Source organism: Eleutherodactylus coqui, chromosome 5, assembly GCF_035609145.1.
Source record: "Eleutherodactylus coqui strain aEleCoq1 chromosome 5, aEleCoq1.hap1, whole genome shotgun sequence".
Lineage (NCBI taxonomy): Eukaryota > Metazoa > Chordata > Amphibia > Anura > Eleutherodactylidae > Eleutherodactylus > Eleutherodactylus coqui.
The window spans coordinates 38,283,267-38,308,748 of record NC_089841.1 but is presented as its reverse complement, the minus strand read 5'-3'; the positions used below and the strand labels follow the sequence as shown (position 1 = coordinate 38,308,748).

At 44.5% G+C, this 25,482-nt stretch overlaps 1 pseudogene; it reads right to left on the bottom strand.

Annotated features, from left to right (window-relative positions):
* Nucleotides 1–567: 567 nt before the first annotated feature.
* Nucleotides 568–25,482, bottom strand: part of LOC136628741 (zinc finger protein 850-like) — a 79,587-nt pseudogene continuing 54,672 nt past the window's right edge.

The window sequence follows — 25,482 nt, the reverse complement described above, 5'->3', positions numbered from 1 at the left end:
CTTGGTCCTTAAGCCCCAAATAGGCCATGTCATGAAGCGGTTAAATCCCCGGCTGCTGATAGCTCAGAATTACAGAGACGTGGACAGCCAGGAGAAGACGTAGCTGAGCCTGGCAGCCGAATGGAGGTGAGTAGGTTTGTTTTTTTTTTTTTTTAACACTTTTCTTTGTTTTTCAGGGACAGGGCTTATATTTAAAGCCCTTCCCTGAAAAACATTTCAGGGGTGCCGGCAGCAGGATCCACCACCGCAGCTGTCATGTGTGACAGCTGTGGTAGGGAATCCTTTATTCCCCCAGGGGTTAAGAATACCTCTACTGCATCTGTCACAGATGTGGCAGGTGCAGCAGGGAATTCTTGTTCCTTGCGGGGATGCAGAAAACATCTGCCGAACGTGGCAAATGTGTTCTGCATTCCCGCGGGATTAGACGCGCTTGCGCAGATGGGTCTTTTCCCTTCGGCTCTCTCCGGCAGCAGCGGCGTTCTGGCTCCCCCCCCCCATCACATGTGCCGATTCCAGCCAATCAGGAGGCTGGAATCGGCACATGTGACGGGGCGGAGCTACGCGATTACCCGTACAAGGGGGCGGAGCCAGAACGCCGCTGCTGCCGGAGAAAGCCGAAGGGAAAAGACCCATCTGCGCAAGCGCGTCTAATCCGCCGATTAGACGCTGAAACTAGACGGCACCATGGCGACGGGGATGCCAGCAACGGAGCAGGTAAGTGAATAACTTCTGTATGGCTCATATTTATTGCACGATGTATATTACAAAGTGCATTAATATGGCCATACAGAAGTGCTTAACCCCACTTGCTTTCGCGGGACAACCCCTTTAAGTTCCTGGGTGCTAACAAAGGTAAAAAAGTGTCAAAGAGCTCTATATCAAGGTGGATCCGTTCAGCCATAACGGAGGCTTACAAAGCTCTTAATAAACCAGCGGCAGAGTACTCAAGGCCCACTCCACTAAGGCAATGTCTGTTACTTGCGCAGAGCAGGCCTCTGCATCCATAGACTGAATATGCAGGGCTGCGGTGGGGAAAGGGCGACATACCTTTATTACACATTATAAGTTGAATGTTCAGGCAAATGAGGACTTAGCCTTTAAACGCAAAGTCCTGTCTGCGGTAGTCCCGCCCTAATTTTGTTTCAATGGTATGTCTCAGCTGGTGCTGTCATGGAGAGGATAGGGAAAGTTAGATTAGACTTTTTTTAGAAAGTCTCCACGACAGCACCCATATGTTCCCTCCCATATTTTTTTTTTTCACCTTTTCATTGCTAATTAAAGACAGTTATTTTGTTTCAAATTAGGCTCTACCGCCTAGTGGTTCATTTAAATTACTGAGAAAGGTGGGGAGCATTAAACCTCTTTGTATGCTGCATATCAAGGACAGATCATCTCAGCTGGTGCTGAGACTTACGGTAAAAAGGATTACCGGTAAGTCTAATCTAACATTTTTTCATTGCCTTCTACATTGAAATGAGTTCAAAATAAAATGGCTACTTCCCTGTGTGAGTTCTTTGATGTCTGACAAGTTGTGATTTCAGCTTAAAACATTTCCCACATTCTGAACATGAAAATGGCTTCTCTCCTGTGTGAATTCTTTGATGTATGACAAGTTTTGATTTATATTCAAAACATTTCGCACATTCTGTACATGAAAATGGCTTCTCTCCCGTGTGAACTTTCTGATGTCTGACAAGTTGTCGTTTCAGTCTAAAACATTTCCCACATTCTGAACATGAAAATGGCTTCTCTCCTGTGTGAACTTTCTGATGTATGACAAGTTGTCGTTTCAGTCTAAAACATTTCCCACATTCTGAACATGAAAATGGCTTCTCTCCTGTGTGAACTTTCTGATGTATGACAAGTTGTTGTTTCAGTTTAAACCATTTCCCACATTCTGAACATGAAAATGGCTTCTCTCCTGTGTGAATTCTTTGATGTATGACAAGTTTTGATTTATATTCAAAACATTTCTCACATTCTGTACATGAAAATGGCTTCTCTCCTGTGTGAATTTTCTGATGTCTGACAAGTTCTGGTTTCTCTCTAAAACATTTTTCACATTCTAAACATGGAAATGGCTTCTCTCCTGTGTGAATTCTCTGATGTCTGACAAGTTTTCTTTTATCTCTAAAACATTTCCCACATTCTGAACAGGAAAATGGCTTCTCCCCTGTGTGAGTTCTCTGATGTAGGACAAGTTGTGATTTCAGTCTAAAACATTTCCCACATTCTGAACAGGAAAAAGACTTCTCTCCTGTGTGAATTTTCTGATGTCTGACAAGTTCTGGTTTCTCTCTAAAACATTTTCCACATTCTGAACATGGAAATGGCTTCTCCCCTGAGTGAATTCTTTGATGTATGACAAGTTTTGATTTATATTCAAAACATTTCCCACATTCTGAACAGGAAAATGGCGTCTCCCCTGTGTGAGTTCTCTGATGTAGGACAAGTTGTGATTTCAGTCTAAAACATTTCCCACATTCTGAACAGGAAAATGGCTTCTCTCCTGTGTGAATTTTCTGATGTCTGACAAGTTCTGGCCTCAATTTAAAACATTTTCCACATTCTGAACATGAAAATGGCTTCTCTCCTGTGTGAATTTTCTGATGTCTGAGAACTGTGGGTTTATCTCCATAACATTTCCCACATTCTGAACATGAAAATGGTTTCTCTCCTGTGTGACTTCTCTGATGTATGACAAGTGCTTGTTTATCTTTAAAACATTTCCCACATTCTGAACATGAAAATGGCCTCTCTCCTGTGTGAATTTTATGATGTTTGGCAAGTTCTAGTTTACTTTTAAAACATTTCCCACATTCTGAACATGAAAATGGCTTCTCTCCTGTGTGAATTTTAAGATGTGTGAGAAGTGCAAGTTTATCTCCATAACACTTCCCACATTCTGAACATGAAAATGGTTTCTCTCCTGTGTGACTTCTCTGGTGTCTGACAAGTTTCGATCTAATTTTAAAACATTTCTCACATTCTGAACATGAAAATAGCTTCTCTCGTGTGTGACTTCTCTGATGTTTGACATATTCTGGTTTGTCTCGAAAACATTTTCCACATTCTGAACATGAAAATGGCTTTTCTCCTGTGTGAATTTTCTGATGTCTGAGAAGTGAGGGTTTTTCTCCATAACATTTTCCACATTCTGAACATAGAAATGTCTTCCTCCCCATGTGAGCTCTTTGATGTTCTCCTCGTTTAGGACTTTTCTTCTGAATATCAGTCTGTGATGGACCAGATGATGGATGTTTGCTGTGAAGGGCTAAGGGGATATCTGGGATCATTGCAGGTTCTTCATATGTATCTTGTGTGATACCACAATCCTCTGCTTTACAATCTACAAATATCAGATGTCCCTCTGACCTCTCGATGCAGTCATCTGCCAAGAATTAAGTTCATTTTACCATTTTTTAATTGAAATAACCTTAAAATTGTATAGATATTTTTAACATTTTCTATATAAACATTTCATTGCAAACTACAGGTCAGATAATATTTATTAACTAAGACAGTGGTGGAAAAACATCCTAATTTAACAGTAGACCTCACAGTGAGGAGCAGTAAATCATGATGTTTGGCCATAAATTGTTCTTCTGCAGTTTTCCCCTTCTGTGGTTAAGCTTCTATCTTTATAGGTCCATGAATCAGTGAACCTGTCACCACTATTCTACTAAATGCTCAGTGGAGAATCATAATAATTAGTTTGAGTCAATGCTATTAGGGTGTGTCCATCTCACACACTCCCTGATAACTACATGCCCTTTATAATTCAGGATAAAAGTGAGAAGTAATTTTATTTATTTGAAGTTAATACAAAATAGGATGAAAAGGAAAACTTTGAATAACTTATTACAATCTGTGTTTCTGGAATTGCTCAAAAACATCTGCATAAACAACAGCTCTAAAAATTTTAGGTGATAATCTGTCCTAAGTAACTAATTGTGTCCATCATCAATCATATAGGCCCTCTGGGTACCTAAAAAAGAGCATTCAAAAGACTTTACAGCACCATCCTCCATAAGTCTCGGATTTCTGTCCCTAGTAGATCACCAAGCTCAAAGTACATAAAAGGATGATTTTTGCCTTACGGTAAAATCCCTTTCTTGTAGCATTCATTGGGGACACAGGACCATGGATGTAGGCATGACACTAAGAATAGGAAAATGTTGGCTGTTCCTATACAGGTCATACCCAGACTACAGGCACTTAGTTAAATATTCTGTATGCCAGCAGTAGAAGCGCATGCTTCAAAGAAACCAATGTCAGAAGACAAAAGTATAGAATAAACCCAAGAATATGCAACAAATGGGAAGGGCATAATAGCATGAGAAGAAAAATGGTAGGATGCGTGGTCCCTCAATAAAGACTACAAGAAAGGATTTTACAGTAAAACAAAAATGAGGTCCCAAAAGATTGTAAGAAGTGTTTACAGAGAAACCATATGTGCATCGTCTTGGAGAAATGTTTTGACATAGGACTCAGAGACTAAAGGCTATTATAAAAAAAAATGGATAAGGCGGAAAGCTTATTTCATAGAAATGAGGTCTAAGTTCGCATTCAAGCCAGACTGGAAGAAAGACAAGATCAGAAAAAGAGAAAACCCTATGGGGGAACACGGTCTCTCTCCTCACACCCCTGAAGATAAGGGTGGTAAATCAAGGATAAAGACTGTTTCCTTGCCTTTAGAAAACCTTGTCTGAATGACCGTGTCAGGTAGCAAATGAGGACCTGTTTTGACAAACAATAGTTTGGCTTTGGGCTAGTTCTAGAGGCAGCACCTGGGAGAACCCCAGTTTTCACATTTTATCCCTTCAACTGGGTCTTCACTGTGAGGTCCCCAAGCCATTACCTACAGAAGTAATCTTAGTTGTGTGGCATCTGATGCTATAGAAGATCTTGGGGTGTTAAAGGGGTTGTCCCGTGAAACAAAGTGGGGGTATACACTTCTGTATGGCCATATTAATGCACTTTGTAATGTACATTGTGCATTAATTATGAGCCATGCAGAAGTTATTCACTTACCTGTTCCGTTGCTGGCGTCCCCGTCTCCATGGTGCCGTCTAATCTTCAGCGTCTAATCGCCCGATTAGACGCGCTTGCGCAGTCCGGTCTTCTCCCTTCTGAATGGGGCCGCTCGTGCCGGAGAGCAGCTCCTCGTAGCTCCGCCCCGTCACGTGTGCCGATTCCAGCCAATCAGGAGGCTGGAATCGGCAATGGACCGCACAGAAGACCTGCGGTCCACCGATGGTGAAGATCCCGGCGGCCATCTTCACAAGGTAAGTCAGAAGTCGCCGGAGCGCGGGGATTCGGGTAAGTACTGGACGGTTTGTTTTTTTTATGCCTGCATCGGGTTTGTCTCGCGCCGAACGGGGGGGCTATTGAAAAAAAAAAAAACCCGTTTCGGCGCGGGACAACCCCTTTAATACAGATATAACCAGTAGATAAGCGGACATCAGGGCAGGCAATATGTACTGAACTTCACTATGGAGATCAGACAAGACGTCAAGACTTGCAGAAGAGGTTTAATATGCTGAACAGTCTTGGTTAGGGCAGTCAGCGGTTAGCGTGGTCCAATAAACATATCCAAGATAAGGAATGGAAGAGTCAGGAAATCATAAAATCACACTAATAATTTGCAACAGGCTTCCACATGTGGAGGAACCAAATTACTTAGGCATCCTATGTAGGAGGGATGCATAATGCAGCTAGGGCCGACAGGTGTTTGTTCCAGGGATGGTTTAGCAGAGCCTGCTCTGGCCCTTTAAGAATGCTGCTGTCCTACGGGTTGAGATAGGGCTCCATCCAGATAGGCTGCACTGAGCATAGAAGATTGGCAACCTGAGCAATTAAGTCGCTCCCCAACAGGAAATCACCAGGCGTGGATGGGCTTCCTGGGGAGTGGTATAAAAAGAATGTGGAACTCCTGGGCCCACGAATCCTAACATTGTACAACTCTATCATGCGGGAGGGGGCTCTGCCAGATACCATGTGCAAGGCCCTAATAGTCATGATCCCTAAAACTGGAAAGGACCATACGGACTGCGGCTCTTATCGCCCTATTTCACTCCTTAATAACAACGCTACAATTCTTGCTAAAATATTTTCGACAAGTATAAACTCAGTTCTTGGGGAGATTATACACACTGACCAGTCTGGCTTCATGCCTGGCAAAAGCACACACATGAACCTGAGGCGACTTTTCGACCATCTGTCATATGAGCACACTAACTGTGGGAAGCGCACCTTGGCGTTTATACACCAGGCAAAGGCTTTCGACTCAGTAGAGTGGAAGTACCTGTGGGCAGTGATGCAGCGGTTTGGCTTCAAGACAACCTTTATTAAGTGGGTAGGAATCTTATACGATTCCCCGGTGGCCAATATCAAAACCAATATTCACATTTCTGCCCTGTTTTTCCTGGGTAGAAGTACAAGGCAGGGCTGCCCTCTGTTCCCCGCTTTGTTTGTCCCTTGCCATAGAGCCTCTTGCGATCCAGGTCCGAACATCCCCGACAGTAAAGGGGTTTAAACTGAGCAATTATGAAGAGCGCATTGAACTTTATGCGGATGGCGCTCTCCTCTTTCTCCAGGACGTGGAGTCTTTCCCTCACTCTGGCATCAATGTGAATTGGGACAAGTGGATCCTGCGGCCATTGAGCTTTTGCTCCCCACCCTGCTAAGTTAGACAATTCAGACAACTTATTTTGGCATAAAGGTGTCAGCAGAGATCTCTACTTTTTACGACTCTAACCTGGTTCCTCTCCTGGGCTGGGCTGAGGAAATGGCGGTGTACCGGGCCTATCTCTCGCTTACTCTGGTGGGCAGAATAAATTTGCTAAAAATGAAACTGCTGCCGAAATTTCTGTACATATTGCATAACTCCCCTACGTTAGTTCCAAAAAAGTTTTTACTATGCTTCGTGAGATTGTGCTACGTATTTTGTGGAGGGGCGCCCCACCCAGGATTAGATTAGAGACTCTGTGTCTTCAGTTGAGCGTGGGAGGATTAGCCTTACCACATTTCTACTATTATTATTTGGCTGGCCACTTGGTATACGCGGGATGGTGGCTGTCTTCATCAGACTATAATCCAGTGGTGCACCTGGAGTGTAGAGTGTTGGGCCCCGCCCAGAGCCTGCGGGGGCTGCTGCTGAGTGGTCCCTCGTCTTCTGTTGTATCTTTGCCCGCTCCCATGCATGACACTTGAGATCTGGCATCATGCCTTGCAGCTGTCCACTGAGGAGGGGGTCACGTAGTCCCCACATACCACCCTTTGGAATAATCCCAATTTGCTGCACTTTCAACGTTTTCCGGAGTCTGCTTTTTGGAGACTTCGGGGCGTCAATGTCCTCTCTATTATAGTCAGTGAGGGTGCGTTCTGCACCTTCCAAGCGCTGCGGAATAAGTTGGCGCTATACAAATAAAGATTATTATTATATATATTATTCCTTCAGCTGCAGATAACCCATGGCCTGCCTGAGAATTCCTACTTTAGGTATTATCAGCTGTGGAATGTAGTCAGGGTCCAATTTGGGGGTCTATCCATTTCACAGTCTCTGACGCGGCTGGAGGGCTTGGCCCAGATGTGCAACCTTGTTAAACCACTGTCGAGCATCTATGCCCATTTACCGCAACATAGGTGGCTGATATCCCTGATGTGATGTCGGGGGAGGATGAGGACATACTTAGGGTTTCTGGTCCCCCTTTGGTTAGCGCTAGAGACAGACTCATCCAGGTCAAATTTTTGCACTGCATATACTATACTCCCTCCAAGCTGTGCACTATCGGTCTGCTCTCTTCGGCGATATGCCCACGATGTCCAATTGCGGATGGGACTATCATGCACGTGTTTTGGGTGTGCAGTCTTACAAGACTACTGGAGGGACGTTCTCGTATTCATGGAAACACATTTGGGGGCCCCAAGGATCATTCACCCTGGAGTGTGCCTCGTTGGGCTTGTTGGAGACCTACCAGTGGCTGCAGCAACTCACACATTGTATAAGTTGCTGCTTTTTACGCCAAGAAAGTAATTTTACTAAACTGGAAACACCCGGGGACGCCAACCAGAAATGCATGGGTCCGTGTGGTCAATTCTGAAATCCCAATGTACAAACTGACTTATATGGCATGGGGATGCCCGGAGAAATTTGATAAGATCTGGGGTGGTTGGGTGAACGGCCCCACGACAGCAGTGGGAGCTCCTGTCTAGGTGTTAAGAGGGAAATAAATTGAAGGACACCTGCTTAACTTGTCTTTCAAGTTAAAATTCAGTTTTATCTTTCTTTCCCTTTAAGGGCGCCCACCCACTGGCGTTTTTTTTCCCTGCGAAATTCGCAGCATTTTTTCCTCTGCAGGGGTCTATGGGACTTGTAATGTTAAAATCGCGATCGCGCAAAATAGCAATTTCGTGGTAAATTGCGATTTTGCGCGATCGCGATTTTAACATTACAAGTCCCATAGACCCCTGCAGAGAAAAAAAATGCTGCGAATTTCGCAGGGAAAAAAAATCGCCAGTGGGTGGGCGCCCTAAGAGTTGTGCCAGGTGGTTGGGGGGAGAGGGTGGTATAGGGGTTCTTGTTCATTTTATCGCTCCACCCTTTTTATTTATTTTTTCTGTTATATCTAGTTCATTTGGAGTTTTTTTCTGTGATTCTGTTGGTTAGCAATAGCTGATAAAGATAAAATATAACGTTTTAGCCAAGCATTATGTGTCCAAAAGGAATGCACGTATATACATGGGTGATGATTACTCTGTCCCGGTATCTATGCAATGTACCACATTGTTGAATTCGGCACCTGAGATGCCAGTTGTCTGTGTTTATATTGGGAACTATCTTTTGGCTACACAAAAATTCCATTAGAAAAAAATAGAGGACCCACGCTGCCACTTTTATGGTCTCACGGATGATTTATGCATGTCACAGCCATGTCATCTTCTGTCTGGATGTGAAATGGATGCTCCATAATGGATACTTGTCAACAGCAGACAGAAAGATTGTTCCAGAATGTTGATAGACAGACGACTTATGGAGGTGTCCAGTGACCCCTAACCATAAGATGAAGAAACACTACCCCGTGCTCAAACGATTAGTATCTGTTGTTAGGATGAGTCAGCAGGCTGGGAGGAAGGAGCATCCCTGGAGAATCCAGAGGGGAGTAGAGTCACCACAACAGAGATCACCACACCTGAGCAGGGAGGTGATTGTGGAAGTCAAAAGACAAGAGAGAGCAGTCCTAACTGTATTGAATGACCCTCTGATAGGACCTGGCATGGAAAAGCAAAGGGAACCACTTCCATTGTGCCCACTATATTGGCCAGGATCCTCATACAAAAGCAAAGCAGATGACAAGGATCCAGCCTTAAGGAATGAACTCTGGACTGAAGAGCATGTCTCTTGTCCACTAGGAGAAGGACATAAACTGATGACATGTGGAACAGCCTCACCAAAACAGATTGCACTAGGAAGGAACGAGGCAGGACTTTCATTTGCTGACAATCAAAATGAGTGTCTCCATGGTGATCCATAGACTCTACAGATTCCTCAAGGGTGGTTTCATGAAGATGTCATAAAGCTTTGGGATGACCACAACTCCTTTGAACCGCAGAATGACCATGTTGGCCATGCTGGCTTTTTGGTGAGGACATATTACTAATATATTTATATAATATACTGTGGGAGTGCAGTAACAAAATGGTTTGCAAAGGGTGCTACACTGAGCCATTCTGCTACCTGCAAAATCCAACCAGACAGATGACTTTTGGCAGGCAGTCTTATATCAGCCATCATGAACGATTATATATATGTGAAAGCCCTCACTGACTGGCCACTAATTCTCTAACTTCCCGGTGTCGTAGAAACATAAAACTTGGTACAAAAGTTTAGGTCCTAAATAGGAAAAGTAAAGGGTTCATAAATTGGTTATTCACTGCTAAGTGCAAAAGTATTGACAGCCCTATGTAATATAACTCATTTAATTCTCTAACTTCCTGGTGTCATACAAACAACTAAAGTAAAAGGGTCACAACTCAGTTACAATTGCAAAAGTAAGTGCACCCTTATGTAATGTAAGTTCCTGCTGTCGTACAAGCGTCAATTTTACCCGAGCATTCTTTAGGTCCTAAGTGAGGAGAATGGGAGGGGTGGCACATTCTGCAGAGGGACATCAGTACATGCAGCCTGAGAAGAATTTAACGCACCTCTATGTGAATACCTATTTTATTTCTCAGTTCCTTTGAAGTAATCACATCTTGATAAAAACTTTTGTGCACACTACATGTAAATACCTGTATGAAATTAACTCGGGTGAAGCCGGGTATTTCATCTAGTTTGTATATAATTTTTAACATGATGGTCAGCCAAAATGGTCAAGTTACCACAGACCAGTAGTCATACTGACCTGATGACTGTAGGCCTGCAGTCTAATATATCTACTTTCACTTACAGGCTTACAGGATGAACCAGCTGGGAGGACAGGGCCCGGACTGCAGGATCTGTCATCCCCAATAATCCCACAGACCACAGAATAACATATCTGCAGCCGCTGACTGAGGAGAATCTGTGACTCCTCTCTGCTGTATTTAGTGGTTACTACTCACCTGGGCGGTTACCTGTAGGAATTTCCTCTTTACACCGCTGATCGCCCCTCACATTTTTCTTTGTAGTATTAATATTGGTCAGATCTTCATCCCGATATAAAAGCTGTGAAACAAATATAGTAAAAGTCAGCAGACGGTTGGAGAAGTCGTGTGGAAGGTTTTATATGATAAGAAAAGATAATTAATCATCAGGAGGACCTAAAATGACCTGACAGGAGTAGTTATCTGAGCAACATATCTGCAGGTCTAGAAGCCAGATATATATATTGGATGGCGGCTCAATGACCACCCTCAGAAATCTGTCTACCATCCTCAAAAAAAAAAAAAACATACAATCATTGTTAAAAACCATTCCTGCCCTAAAAAAAGTTGTCGGGATAGAATGAGACTTTCTCTGTGTGATTGTAATGTTGATATCATTAAGTGATTACAATATCAGAGCAAAAGGAAAATTTATTGCAGAAAACTTCACCCTTAAAGGGAGGCTTCTAGTACCCGGTTGTAGTGCCTCTAGCTTGAATACAAAATGTGATACAGGAAGGAATGGAGGCTCTAGTACCCCGTTTGGCTGCCTCTAGCTTTGACACAAGATGTGATACGGGTGGGCATGGAGGCATACAGGTTCTGTGTTGTATCAACCAGCATATCACAGCGCATTTGCTCTGAATCTGTAGATCATACAAACTCATAGGCTGTCGAAGTTGGAAATCCAGATGGTCCTATACATCTTCAATTGGCAATTAATCAGGTGACCGGGCAGACCGAGGTGGAGGTCAAAGGAGATGTACCCAATGGGTGCCTTGATACCAAATGTTCTTCAGCTGAGTGCCTGGAAAAGGTTCTGATAGACACGGGTCAACTGTCTCTAGATTGCAGTCAACAAAACAGTAGAAGCTACTTGTGTTTGGTGAATGATCAGAAGATTCTCTCTTATTTCTGGTCTGTTGAGGGCATCCTGAGAGCGGTCACCTGTTTGCATCCTTACACATTCCTTGGTACCGGCACGCTCTAATATTTTTTTCAGAATGGACCAGGTGGCGGGAAATTTGTTGATACGACCATCCAGCTTATGCCATTCCAAAAATGCACCACAACTCTGTTAACAGGGTGAAATCTCTTTGATTCCATCATAGAGGTGTCTAGTGGTCAACAAGCTCTACAAAAGTGGATAAAGAAGTCACTACACACAAGGAGCCTCTGAGAGCCTCTTATAAGGCAACAGTGGAATCATTGTTAGGGCCCTCAAGTGGCAAGACTAATCATCTAGCCACAACTCTGATCATTTGTATATATGTCTGAGATGTAACTGCATGCTGAGTTTTGCAGCAAAATAACAACTTCTAGGGGCGGGATTATTTTATTTTTCTTATACAAAGAGTGTTATAAAGACTGAAGACAAGAGCTTTACAGCCTTCTACAGATCAGAGGGACATCTCCATCTACCTGGTGGTCCTGTGGAAGAAGAGGACGGGGACATCTCTCTGGTGGGCTTCTCTTACTGGATGGAACTGCAGGAAACAGACAGACACTGAAGTCATTCTTTACATACAGATAATAAAGTCCCCGTGTATTTAGTCCTGTCTATTACCTGGTGATGGGAGCGGCTGGCGGGTCTCCATCATGGCGTCCTTGTACAGATTCTTGTGCCCTTCTAAATACTCCCACTCCTCCATGGAGAAATAGACAGCGACATCCTGACACCTTATAGGAACCTGAGAACACAATATACAGTCATCACCCAGAAGCCTCCAGTGCTGTCACTGTATAATATCTCAGCATTCCCTGCAGCGTCACCTCTCCAGTCAGCAGCTCAATCATCTTGTTGGTGAGTTCTAGAATCTTCTGTACATTGATGTCCTCATGTATCAGTGGGTGAGGTGGGGGCCCAGTGATCGGGTTTATGGTTCTCTCCGATCCATCACAAAGAGGGGTCCGACAGCCATCACTAGAGGTCTTTTTCACTACTGTGTAATCCTGTACATGGGGAGACAATAATAAATATCATTACAATAATTTCCAGAGATTTACTATAGATAAGAATGATGTAATGTGACATCATCAGAATCTCTCACCTCTCCAATGACATCATCAGTTATTACCATTGATAAGAGTGATGTAATGCGACATCAGAATCTCTCACCTCTCCAGTAAGCTTGAAGAGTATCTCTAGGGTTAGATTTATCATTCTCCTTGCCATCTTGTTCCTGTCCTTCTCCATCCTTGATCCAAAGGTGTATACACCTGAAAAGAAATATGAACCAATATTAAAACCAGAAAAAGCTAACATAACAATATACAATTACAGGAGGTATGTAAAAGAAACAGTTAGAAAGATAATAAAGTACAGATTTTCTCTTCTCTTTATTTGTATGAATTGGAACATGAGATGAATATCTTGTCAGGACAGTTCCTCCATGTTTTAGGATGTCAGACCTTCCCATGATCACTACATCCAATCACTGGCCACAATGGTAAGGTCATTATATATATCCAAAAGTCCTCACTGACTAACTCACTTGCCACCAATTCTCTAACTTCCCGATGTCATACAAATGTAAAATTTGGCAGGAGCATTCTTTAGGTCCTAAATAGGAAAAGTAAAGGGGTCACAACTTTATTATTAAATTTTAAGTGCAAAGGTAAGTGGCCCCATATGTTATGTATCTAACTTAATTCTCTAACTTCCCGATTTCATACAAACTTCCAAATTTAACACGACCATTCTTTAGGTCATAAATAGGAAAAGTAAAGGGGTCACAACTTTATTATTCAATTTTAAGTGCAAAAGAAGTGGCCCCTATATGTTATATATCTAACTTAATTCTCTAACTTCCCGATTTCATACAAACTTCCAAATTTAACACGACCATTCTTTAGGTCATAAATAGGAAAAGTAAAAGGGGTCACAACTTAATTATTCAATTCTATGCAGAAAGTAAGTGACCACCTATGTAATGTAACTAATAGCGCACATCTGTACCGCACAATTGCGATATTTGCCATGACCATTCTTCATGTCCTAAAAAGGAGAAGGGTCGCAACATCAAAATTATATTCTGTGTGTGAAAAACTGAAAATCCACAATACATGAGATAGTTCTTTTCTCAGAAACCATAAAGCCTAGGGAAATTATTTGTATACTAAGGAGAATTTACCTCACCAATATGTGTCTATGCTGAGGAGAATCTAACTGACCTCTCTGTGCGCATATACTGAAAGACTGTAAATAACATAAGGAAGTGGCCATGTACTGTAAGGATGGTGCATGCCTTTAAGGCTAAGAAGGGGCTGCAACCTCCAGTCTGAGGGTAAATCTGAATAAAAAGGGTGTTACCTTTAAGGCTACAAAGTGAGGAGAGTGGGAAGGGCGGCACATTCTGCAGAGGGACATCAGTACATGCAGTCTGAGGAGAATCTAACTCTCCTCTATGTGTATACACATTTTTATCCTCGGTTCCTCTGAAGTAACCATGACTTCATAAAATTTTCAGTGCGAACAACAGGTGAACACCTGTACCAAATTAACTTGGGCAAAGCCGGGTATATCAGCTAGTCTCAAAGATCTTATAGTATCATCAATTGTCCAATCACAAGCTAAAATACAGAGATGTCATTACATATAATATACAAGATCCATGAAATATATATGTATTACAACAGTCAGCAGTGTCTAAGGAACAATTATAAGATGTCTAACGTTTAAATATATACTAGAACATAGCAGAGAAGCGTATATTCAGCCCAGGAGCTACAGGATGCAACAGCTTGGGCAGCTGTGAGTTCAGCCGACGACAACTAGATAACTGGACACATAGTGTTGTTTGTTGGCAATAGATGCCAGTATGGATAACTGATGGGACAGAGGAGGAGAAGCGCTAGATGACAGTGATGATGACAACAAGACTGGACAGCCTGTGGATGAGGCCTGGCTACTAGACAGATGACCGGGATCTGGAGCAGCAGCAAGGTCTTGTCCACATTGTGGGGCATACCGATTGACAGTGTGATCTTGTGATGCCACTCCATGTGATCAGGTAGACCCGCAGTTCCTACATTTGTGCCCTGGCCACGTCTTACTTTCTGCTTGTAGATTTGTGCCATATTTTGTTCTTCCAGGGAGCTACAGAAGAACTGCTGTACTGCAGAGTACTGGGAAGAACTTGTATTCCCACCAGCGCCCCAGCTTGCCCCCCCTTTGGTAGGATTTCTTCTGGAGCCTTCAACTGCAGCAGCAGTGTTGCAGTCACCACTCCTAAATGGATCATACCAACAGGCCTTCCCTGGGGAGGTCTTATAGATGTTCTGGCTCTACCTTAACTGAGTTCCTTATCCCTGCTAGTACCGCCACTACCCTCCTCCTTTGACAAGGTCATCACCCAGTTCCCACATCCTGTCTAAAACGACATAATCATCAAAGTCTTCATTATCTCCACTGCTTCTGTCAGTTTTTTTTTTGTGTCTCATGGGTTCCTAGTTTCCAGTCACCATATACACCTCCATAACTATAACCACCACGTTTATCATCACTTTCACTACCATAGCATTGTATCTTAACAACAGCTTCCTCCTCCACCATCTCCATAGCTCATTCCAAAAGCTGGTTGTCCTCATACAACTTATTATCACTAATATCTTGTTGATGAGTGCCTTCCTTATCCTTAGCACCTGGGGTGCTGTTAGGAAAACAAAAGATGGCGGCCCACTAGAAGAGGCAGTGCAGACAGAGGTGATGAAAGGGAAAGGCTAATGCCTCCATCAGTGCACCAAGTAACTGTAGAGGAGCAACAATCCACTGAATCCTGGCTTAAAGTAATGATAGATTCTTTCTCCCGAGTTGACCGAGAGCCAACCAGTTCACAATGGCCATATGCTCCATAATAAGACGCCCACTGGAGTAGTTGGACAACCCCGGCTTGCTGATGCTGCTTCTACTATAAGACACATGGCTGCTGCTACTAGTGGTGGGCACATGGCTGCTGCTACTAGTGCTGGGCTTTGGTACATAGTTGCTAATACTAGTAATGGGCACATGGCTGCTGATACTAGTTGTGGGCACATGGCTGGTGCCAACAGGTGCTTGTGTGCTGATTATTTTCGAAGCCTGCCAATAGGCCACAATTTCACTGAAAATGGCTGTAAGGCCTCCAAAGATAAACTCCAGTTCTGCAAGAAAGGTTGTTCTCTTGGATCAACAGAGGAACAAAAGGCTGCTGTCCAGGCCATACCCATACCTACATCCGTTGCCAAACTCCGCACCTTTCTGGGCCTTGTTTCATACTGCCGCCCATGGATCTATTCTGTTTCCTCTCTTATGCAACCACTCTATGACTGTCTTTCAATCATCATGCAACCCAAGCACTTATCTCTGGTCTGTCAGATCCAGCTACACTGTGCTCTTTTCATGCCGCCCCAATATTTCTTTCCAAGATTGACTACATTGAACCCGGCTACTCTTCTTTTAATCGAGTATCCCGGTTCAAATGGGGGAGGGGGAGGCATAGATGATCTAGGTATTGCAAATCAGCTATTTTGAAATTTTTTGCAACAAGATTGCATGATTGTCTAGCATTGATGCAAAAACACAGTTACTGGAACCCACTGTTAACAATGCACATTTTGAGTTTTCTTTTGTAGATGGTATCAGGGTGAGGATTGATGACTCCAAACCGGATATACAGAGGTCTCACAACAAGATGGCCTAAAAACAGAAGCTCGGCCTCCGCATGTCTTAGTGCAAGAAGCGGAACTGAAGGCCCTCACTGAGGCGAGTAGAGTGGCAGAAGGTAAGACGGCAAACATTTACACTGATTCCCGGTATGCATTTGGCATAGCTCATGATTATGGCCCAATATGGAAGGCCAGACAGTTTCTTACCTCAGTAGGACAGCCAATTAAGAATGGTGCAGCGGTGCAGAGTCTCATGAAGGCCCTACTTCTACCTGACGAAGTGGAGAAGCAAGAAGAAGAAGAAAATACTAACAGCAGAAGTCAGTGATAAAAACATTGGACATTGATATGCTAAGGACTTTACAGTTACAAGCCAGCAAGGAAGAAAAGCAAAAACGGGCTAAAGATGGGAGCAACAAAACAGGACAGCGTATGGCGAACAGTCAGCAGAACTTGCCTACAACAGTCCCTGTGCCCCATGATGGCCCAACTGGTACACAGAAAGACGCACCTATCAAAAGCAGCAATGATGTCGGCGCTGAACGAGAACGGGTGACACCTGGGTTCTCTGTAGCTGCTGCATCATTTGTCCAGTTTTGCATGGTCTTTGCCATATGCGAGTCAGGACAGAAGTAAAGGGGCCATATAACACTTGCCTAGACCACTCTACCCATTTCAGAGATTGCAAATTGACTATATTCAGCTCCCACCTGTTGGGAAGTATGAATATGTGCTTGATGTTGGTGTCTTTTCAGGTTGGATACCTACCCTGTTACTAAGTTAAATGAGCAGGTAACCACGAAGAAGCTCATGGATGAGGTAATCTGCAGATACAGGGTACCGGAAGTGAATGAGTTAAATGAAAGTACACACTTCACAGGTGAAATAATGCAACGTCATGTCTGCTCTGGGTACATCCCAGGCCTTTTACACACCCTACCATACACAAAGTAGTGGGAAAGTAGAAAAGATGAACGGTACCCTAAAATCTAAGATACAAAAGGCAATGGAGAAAACGGACTAGTGCCTTTTATTAGCCTGTTTCCTCTGTTAGGTACATACCTAACAGGAGAAGAGTAAAAAAAAAAGTTTTAAAACATTGTGTATTTAGTTTTTAGAACACTGTCATAGATTTTCGCTAAGATTTTGCTTTATTTCATGCAGTGCACTCTGCTTATGCCACTTAACATGCCAGTGTTACAGTGCACACCCCCCCCCCCCCCCCCGCTGCCTTGCCGCCTCTGAAAAAGGGAAGTGGGAATAATCACTTTATAGTTTTTTTCTTTTCAGATTGATAGATATCATTATGCACTTGCTAATGAGGCAGGGGTTCAATCATGTTGACCGGTCATAGATAGCTCTAATTTTGCACTCTTTGTGGATGAATCTGGGTATGGTCAAGAAGGCAGGTTCTACACAAGTTATGCAGTGTTTACATGAAGTAGTAAAACCCGAACCTCTCCCAACCTAATGACCCGACAATGCAGATAATCCCACACCGAGCAAAAGGAGAAATCGAGATCCCCGGTGGTAGCTTAGACCTCCACATGTACAGAGATGCCATAGAGGTACCTACGAGGGTACCAGATGAATATAAAGCCAGAGATCAAGTTAAAGCAAGATGGGTCTGGTCCTGTGATAATTTCACCTACACATATATCCACGCCAATATTTCAGGAGGGCCGTGCGCACTGTCCCGGTTATGTACCAAAGACCCGGTTGCCATGAACCCACACTTAGGTATCGGAGGGGCATCCACGGCCTGAACGACAGTTGTGAAGGACCACCCACTCTACTGAGTTTTTCAGAACACTCTGCACTGGCTTTCAGTATTGTGGGTACCCCCCCCCTCCCCCATTGGCCCAGTATAACGCAAGAGTGATTAATGGTTTAGCATGCAACGTAATAAAGGGTTTGAGTGCTACTTTTCTTAGACGTACAAAGCCTTAGGAAAGCTACCCTGCAGAACAGATCCCCCATAGACTATCTCCTTAGAGTTTGAAGGGATGTGTTGTTTTAACCTCACTGATAACTCCGTATTCATCCATCAGAAAATTAATCAACTAAAAGATCTAGCCACTAGCATCAAGCAAGGAGTAGATCAAGGGTGGATCAATTAGTTAGTGGGGTCATGGTTTGAGTTTACTCTGATAAAGTTGTTAATTATATCTGTCACCATCCTAACTTCTGTTTATTGTTGCGTACAGTGTATTCTAACCCTGATGACTACCTGTTCCACTGTGATGTCCGCCAAAATGTCCACTGTCAATACAGACTCCGTCATCATGAACCTAGAAGACTATGATGATACCGAACCATCCTACACCCCCATGACAGCGTTAGCTCCCATCTACAACACACTCCAGATTTAGGGCCTAATCACCGTCCTCAGAACGAGACAGATGACTACATGACTACGGGGGACTCAGGCTAGCTGTGGTCCAGTAGGACGGGCTGTCAGCTATTAGAAACAGCTGATAACCCGGAGGAGAAAGCAGGAGGGGTTTTTAACCCTTTCTGTCTATTTCTTCTCTGAGTACACAATGCTGAATAAGAACTGTGCACTCAAAAGTGAAAGTAAAAGTGTAATTCACTATGGGAGCCCGTGGGGAAGGCGCGGGAGGTGTCCATGTGACCGCCGACGGGCCAGCTCTGCCAGTGACTAATGTCACTACAGGGGTTGTTTTCCCCTGTAACTGGAGCTCCTATGGATACCCCAGCTACAGTGGGAAAATGTCAAATTAAAAGAAAAAAAGTGAATGTCCCCCAGAGGTCTTATATGACGTCATAGGGGACATAGATGGTAAAAAGCATAATTACATACAAAATTACAGAATACAACAACATATACATAACAAAAATAACAACCCAAAGCCGAAGCCAACCAAAACCGTTGCTGTATGCGCCCTGTAAAGCAAAACTATACATATTATATATCAAAACGTCCAAAACAAATAGAGGAACCTGTTTCCATATTTTATTTTAGCATAAATATACTAAATAAAAAAAATAACTATAAAGGTTTTTTTTTTTTAAATCATTTTTTTTAGAATTTTACCCCCAATAAAACTAAAAAACGGAGAAAAAAAAAATCTGTGAAAAAGATATTTAAAAAATAGCCCTATATGTCACGGGAAAAAAAAAACACAGCGAAAACAATTTTGATAGCTAAAAGGAAACAAAATCTGGCATTAAAACCACCACATGGGTAAAATCCATAAAAGTGTCTGGTCCTAAAGGTACAAAACAGCCCGGTCTTTAACCCCTTAATGACGCAGCCTTTTTTACCCATTTTCGTTTTTTCCTCCCACTTTAAAAAAAAACAAAAAAAAAACAAACAAATTTGATACCAAATATGTATTTTTTTTATTATTTAGATTTTTTAAATTAGAGATTTAGCAAAAGGGGGGTGATTTAAACTTTTATTACTTTTGTTTTTACAATTATTAAAACTTTATTGAACTCACTTTCACTTTTTTTAAGCCCCCTGAGGGACAACAACATGCGATGCTTTGATTGCTCCTGCAGTATGATGTAATGCTATAGCATTACGTCATACTGCGATTTGAAAGGCAGTCTATCAAGCCACCCCACGGGGATGGCTTGATAGGCAGTCTCCCAACGCAGCCCTGGGGCTTTTCAGAAGTCCCCCAGCTGCCATGACACCTGCACGGCTCCCCCGATCGCACCGCGGGGGGGCATACGGGACATCTTTCGGGAGATTTAAATGCCGTTGTCAGAATTGACAGCGGCATTTAAAGGGTTAATAGCCGCTATTGGCCTCGTGGCCGATTGCAGCTGTTGCCCACGGGTGTCAGCTGCAATAAACAGCTGACGCTGGGGTTGTATGAAGAGAGGTCGCTCTGCGACCTCTCTTCATACATAACCCCTTCTCGCTCCAGGACATTTACATCCTGGAGCGTCGGGTTAAGGGGTTAAGGAGTATAAAAAGAGAATTTTTGGTACTTCCCATAAAATCTTTTTTTCGTCTTGTTCATTGGGGGGACACAGCCAAGACCGTGAGTATAGCTACTGCCATTAGAGGCGACACTAAGCACAAAAAGTGTTGACTCCTCCTGCTAGCTATACCCCCTTCTGCCGACATCAGGCTTATCAGTTTGTATGCCAGCAGTAGGAGCAGCCCTGCAGGATCTAAAATAAGAAGAAAACAGGCACCATGTGCAACTTACCAGAAACAAGGTTCCAAACAATGTAACCTATAATGTAATCTGGGTGGGTGCTGTGTCCCCCAATGAATGAGACAAGAAAGAGATATTACGGTAAGTACCAAAAATCCTCTTTTCTCGCTCGTGTCATTGGGGGACACAGCCACGACCGTGGGATGTTATAGAGCAGTCCCCTGGGGAGTTGAGAATTATGAGCACATGTGGTCAGTAAATAGTCGTCTCTAAGACTCTTCGACCGAGAGCGGCGTCCGCTAAGGCTAACGTATGAACTCGATAGAACTTCGAAAATGTATGCAAGGACGTCCAAGTAGCCGCCCCATTGTGTAAGGACCATGAAGCTCCCACTGCCCTCGCAGAGTGCGCCGTTACCCGAAATGGTGGTGTCTTGTCCTTGGATCGGTAAGCATCTACCACTGCCGAAACATATCCAGCGAGATATGACCAACTTGGAGGCCACCAGACCACATCTCGGGCTGTCAGAAATGATAAACAAAGAGTCAGATTGTCGGAACGACGCTGTCCGCTCCAGGTAAATCCATAGGGCTCGTACCATGTCCAACCTGTGTAGAGTCCTTTCTCTGGGATGGACCGCGGAAGGGCAGAAAGACGGCAACACGATATCCTTGTTGATGTGGAAATCGGACACCACCTTGGGAAGAAACGAAGGGATAGGGCGTAATACTACCTTATCCTGGTGGAACACTGTGAATGGAGCCCTGCCGATAGTGCTGCAATCTCCGATACTCGGCAAATGGAGGTAACTTACTATTAGAGCCACCTTCCAGATCAACATTTGTGCCGGAACCTCCCTCAGCGGCTTGAAGGGCTGAGACTGCAATGCGTCGAGTACCATGTTCAAGTCCTAAGGTGGTACCGGGGATCGGTATGGTGGTGCGGCATGTGCGACTCCCTGCAGGAAGGTGTGTACCGCTGACCTAGCTGCCAATGGCCTCTGAAAAAGGTCCGTCCTGAAGGAATGACAGAAGGCGAGACAACAAAAAGCGCATAGGTTGGATGCCCTGTTGTTCGCACCATAGGAGGAAGCCCTTCCATACTCGGTAGTACACCTTTGAGGAGGACGGCTTTCTGGCGTGGATCATGGTCCGGATCACTGGTTCCGAAAATCCCCGAGCTCTCAAGACCGTGGCTTCAATGGCCATGCCGTCAAATGTAGCGTGGATAAACTGTGGTGGAAGAGGGTCCCTGTAAGAGAAGGTTCTCCCGCAGAGGAAGCCACCATGGTGTGTCTTCCACTAGGCCGACGAGTTCTGCGTACCACGTCCGTCGAGGTTAGTCTGGAGCTATGAGAATTACCGCAAGTCCTTCCCTCCTGATTCTCTTGAGTATTCTGGGAATAAGTGGGAAGTGTGGGAACACATAAGAAAACTGGAACTCTGTCCACGGAGTTACCAGGGTGTCCACGGCTCGTGCTCTGGGGTCCTTCGACCTGGCCACGAAGGTCGGAAGCTTGCGGTTGAATCTGGATGCCATTAGATCGACATCGGGCTGTCCCCATCGCTTGCAAATCTCTTGAAAGACTTAGGGGTGTAGTTCCCACTCGCCTGGATCGACCATTTCTCTGCTAAGATAATTGGCTATCCAATTGTCTACCCCAGGGATATGTACTGCCGACAGTGCGGGAACATGTTCTTCGGCCCAAGCCAAGATCCTTCTGCTGCAGGTTCCGTCCTGATGATTTACATGCGCAACAGCCATCGCGTTGTCCGTCTGGACCCAGACTGGGTGACCCATCAGATGGAGAGAGAAGTGTTGCAGTGACCGGAATATGGCCTGAAGTTCCAGTACGTTGATTGATAGTAAGACTTCCCGACTGGTCCAGGTTCCCTGGGCCACCAGGTTCCGTAGGGTACCCTCCCAGCCGGAGAGGCTGGCATCTGTGATAAGAATCTGCCACTGGAGGGGTAGAAAAGATCGGCTGCGATATATCTGGGGTGAGTCCAGACACCAATGTAGGGAGTGCCGTTTCTACAGTGCCCTGTCTCGACAAGATAGCCCGTCGAAGGGGTCGGGAGTGGAACTGAGCGAATGGGACTGCCTTGAAAGCCGATACCATCAGTCCCAGTACCCTCATACAGTGGCGGATAGTCACTGAGCGATGTGTGCGCAAGGAGCGAACGTGCTTCTGGAGAAGTTGTTTTGTTGCTAGAAGCAATACCTGATTCTGGGCCGTGTTGAAGCAAAGCCCTATGAATTTCATGCTCTGCGATGGTGAGAGCGATGACTTCTGTCGGTTGATGATCCAGCCGAACCTGGTTAGTGCGTCCATCGTAATGTGAAGACTCTCTATGTTGGCCTGCCCCGTCAGGGCCTCCATCATGTCATCCAGATATGGATTTGCGACTATTGCCCTGGAATGGAGGAGGGACATCACTGCTGCCACAATCTTTGTAAAAAGCCTGGGAGCTGTCGCCAGGCCGAATGGCAGAGGTGTAAATTGAAAGTGTTCGGCTTGAACCGTGAAACGAAGGAATCTCTGGTGTGCCGGATGGATGGGGATGTGAAGGTACGCATCCTTGATGTCGATTGACGACAAGAACTTCCCCGATTCCATTGACGCGATTACTGCCCGTATTGATTCCATGCGAAGTCGACGCACCTTCACGTAGTGTTTCAGCCTCTTCAGGTCCAGGAACGGCCTAACGGATCCGTCCTTCTTCGGGACAATGAATAGGTTTGAATAAAAACCCGTGAACCGCTGCGAAGAAGGAACCTGCACTATAACTCCTTGAGCCACTAGCTTGTGGACTGCTTGTAAAAGTGCTGTGGCTTTTTCTGACGATCTTGGTATCCTGGAGCTAAAGAAACGGTCGGGTGGATGGTTTGTGAACTCTATCACGTAGCCCTCTGAAATAACTTCCCGTACCCAGGCGTCAGAGCCCTGTGCCAGGCAAACCCTGCTGAATCAGTAAAGTCGTCCTCCCACCCTGGTCGCAGTGGGTGGGGGCTGGCCTTCATGCGGACGACTTAGTGCGAGTGATCTTGGCGGGCTGAGCCCTTGTGCGCCACGCCGTCCTAGTCTTGAATGACGGTTTTCTCTTCTGGTCCTGCTCCTGGGTGTTCCTCTTATTCTCCGATCTGCGGGGACTATTCCGACAAAAAGATCGAAATTGGAAACTGGTTAGTCGCGGGGCCGTCTGTTGTCTACAGCGGTTCTGGAGCAGGTGCGAACTCTTTTCCCCCGTGGCTTCCGAAATAATCTTGTCCAACCTGGCTCCAAAGAGCCACAGGCCTACAAAGGGAATGTTAGTTAGAGAACCCTTGGATGATGCATCCGCGTCCCAAGACTTCAACCACAAGGTTCGATGTGTGGCTACGGACGCAGCAGAAGCCCAAGCCATGAGTCTAGCAGCATCCAAGGAAGCTTTGCAGATTAATCTTCCTGCCTGCCTTATCTGGTGCGTGATCTCCACCAGTTCTTTCATGGATGCACCCGCTAGAATGCCTCTGCGCAGCTGTTATGCTCAATCAGTGGTGTCCCTGCTCACCAGTCTATCTTCCTATCGCGAGTATCCCGTAGGGATGAGGCATCCACCATAGGGAGAGTTGTGAGTTTCACCAAGCGAGAAACCGGTGGATCGCCAGGCAGCGGTGATGTCCATTTTTTAACCAGCTGCTCCGGAAAGGGATACAAAACATCCAGGCGTTTCAGTTTGACAAAACGCCTGTCCGAAAACTTCCATTCTTTGGCTAAAACCTCCTCAAAATCGTCATGTGGCAGAAAAGTCCTTGGGGACAGTCTAGGCGGCCGGAAGGAAAGGCACGGCGTAGGTGTGGAGGGTGGCTGTTTAGGCAGCTGAAAGGTGTCCCTCACCGCTACTATCAGGCTGTCGACCATATCTGAGAGGCTAGGCAGCTAGGAGACCTGGAGGAGTCCCGTGAGCTGGATCGTCTAACACGCTTCCGCGGCCTAGCGCAAGAGGGATCTCTCCTGACAGTGTCATCTCCACCGGACACATCTGGGGCAGGGACAGACACTCAGTCCAGCCTGTCCAAAATAGCACTGGAAGTGAGGGTAAAGTTTGAAACTGCTTGCGCCAGGGAGCGGGCCCACTCTTGTTCGGCCAAGAGTGAGGGCTGGATGGGCGGGGAGTCTGTATTAGGTTGTACGGGCGCCTGCCTTGGAAGAATACAGTGATCACAACATGGCTCAACCTGTCCGCATGCAAATTTTGTATTACAGAAAGAGCTAGCGTAGAGCGTTGCCCTGGCTGGTCCCAGTCCAGACTCTTGGGTTTTGGAGTCAGACATGGTGCTGTGTTGGTAGGCTGTAACCTGCCTCTGCTAGTGAGATGCAAGGGAGATATAGTGCAGGGGAGCTACAACCAAGGCAGAGCTTACCCGATTCGGACGAGCATGCTCGCTAATCTCTAATAATTTGATTATTCCACACTAGTTTATGTAATTCTACTGTCTTCAGCACACATTCACTTCTGTAGTTGCCTATTAAATAAGGAAATCAGACTGCAGTGCTCACAATATACTATCTAGGCTCGCTGTAGTATTAAATTGATGCCAACCATATGAACTGAATTAATATAAATAAATTAAAATATTTAGTGTCAATATCAATAATAGTATAAGCATAAACTAAACTGAAGAAACTAATGTGTTTGTATTTATGTGCATAATATTAAATGTGTATTGATAAGTATAGTAAAATATATTCTTCTTCATATGGTGTTATATATCACATTTCTGCATTAGAATGATAACAAGCTTTAAACCCCCATTAATGCTATTATAAGGTTTTTTTTCCTATTGATATAGTTAGGAAGCGCTCCAAGGGTTAACTATCAGGTGTTCATTGTTTTTAATTTATGTAAATTTTTATTTAAGAAGGAAGTGTATGGCGTGTCTATTAAGGTGATCAAGAACCCGTGTGGGTTTGATACACGGTCTTTCTGAAGTCCTGTCTTTTATGGTACGTTATTTGAATGAATCAAGACACGGTTTCTCCAAACAACCAAGCTTTTCATTCAATTTGGATGATCCTTTTTCTAGT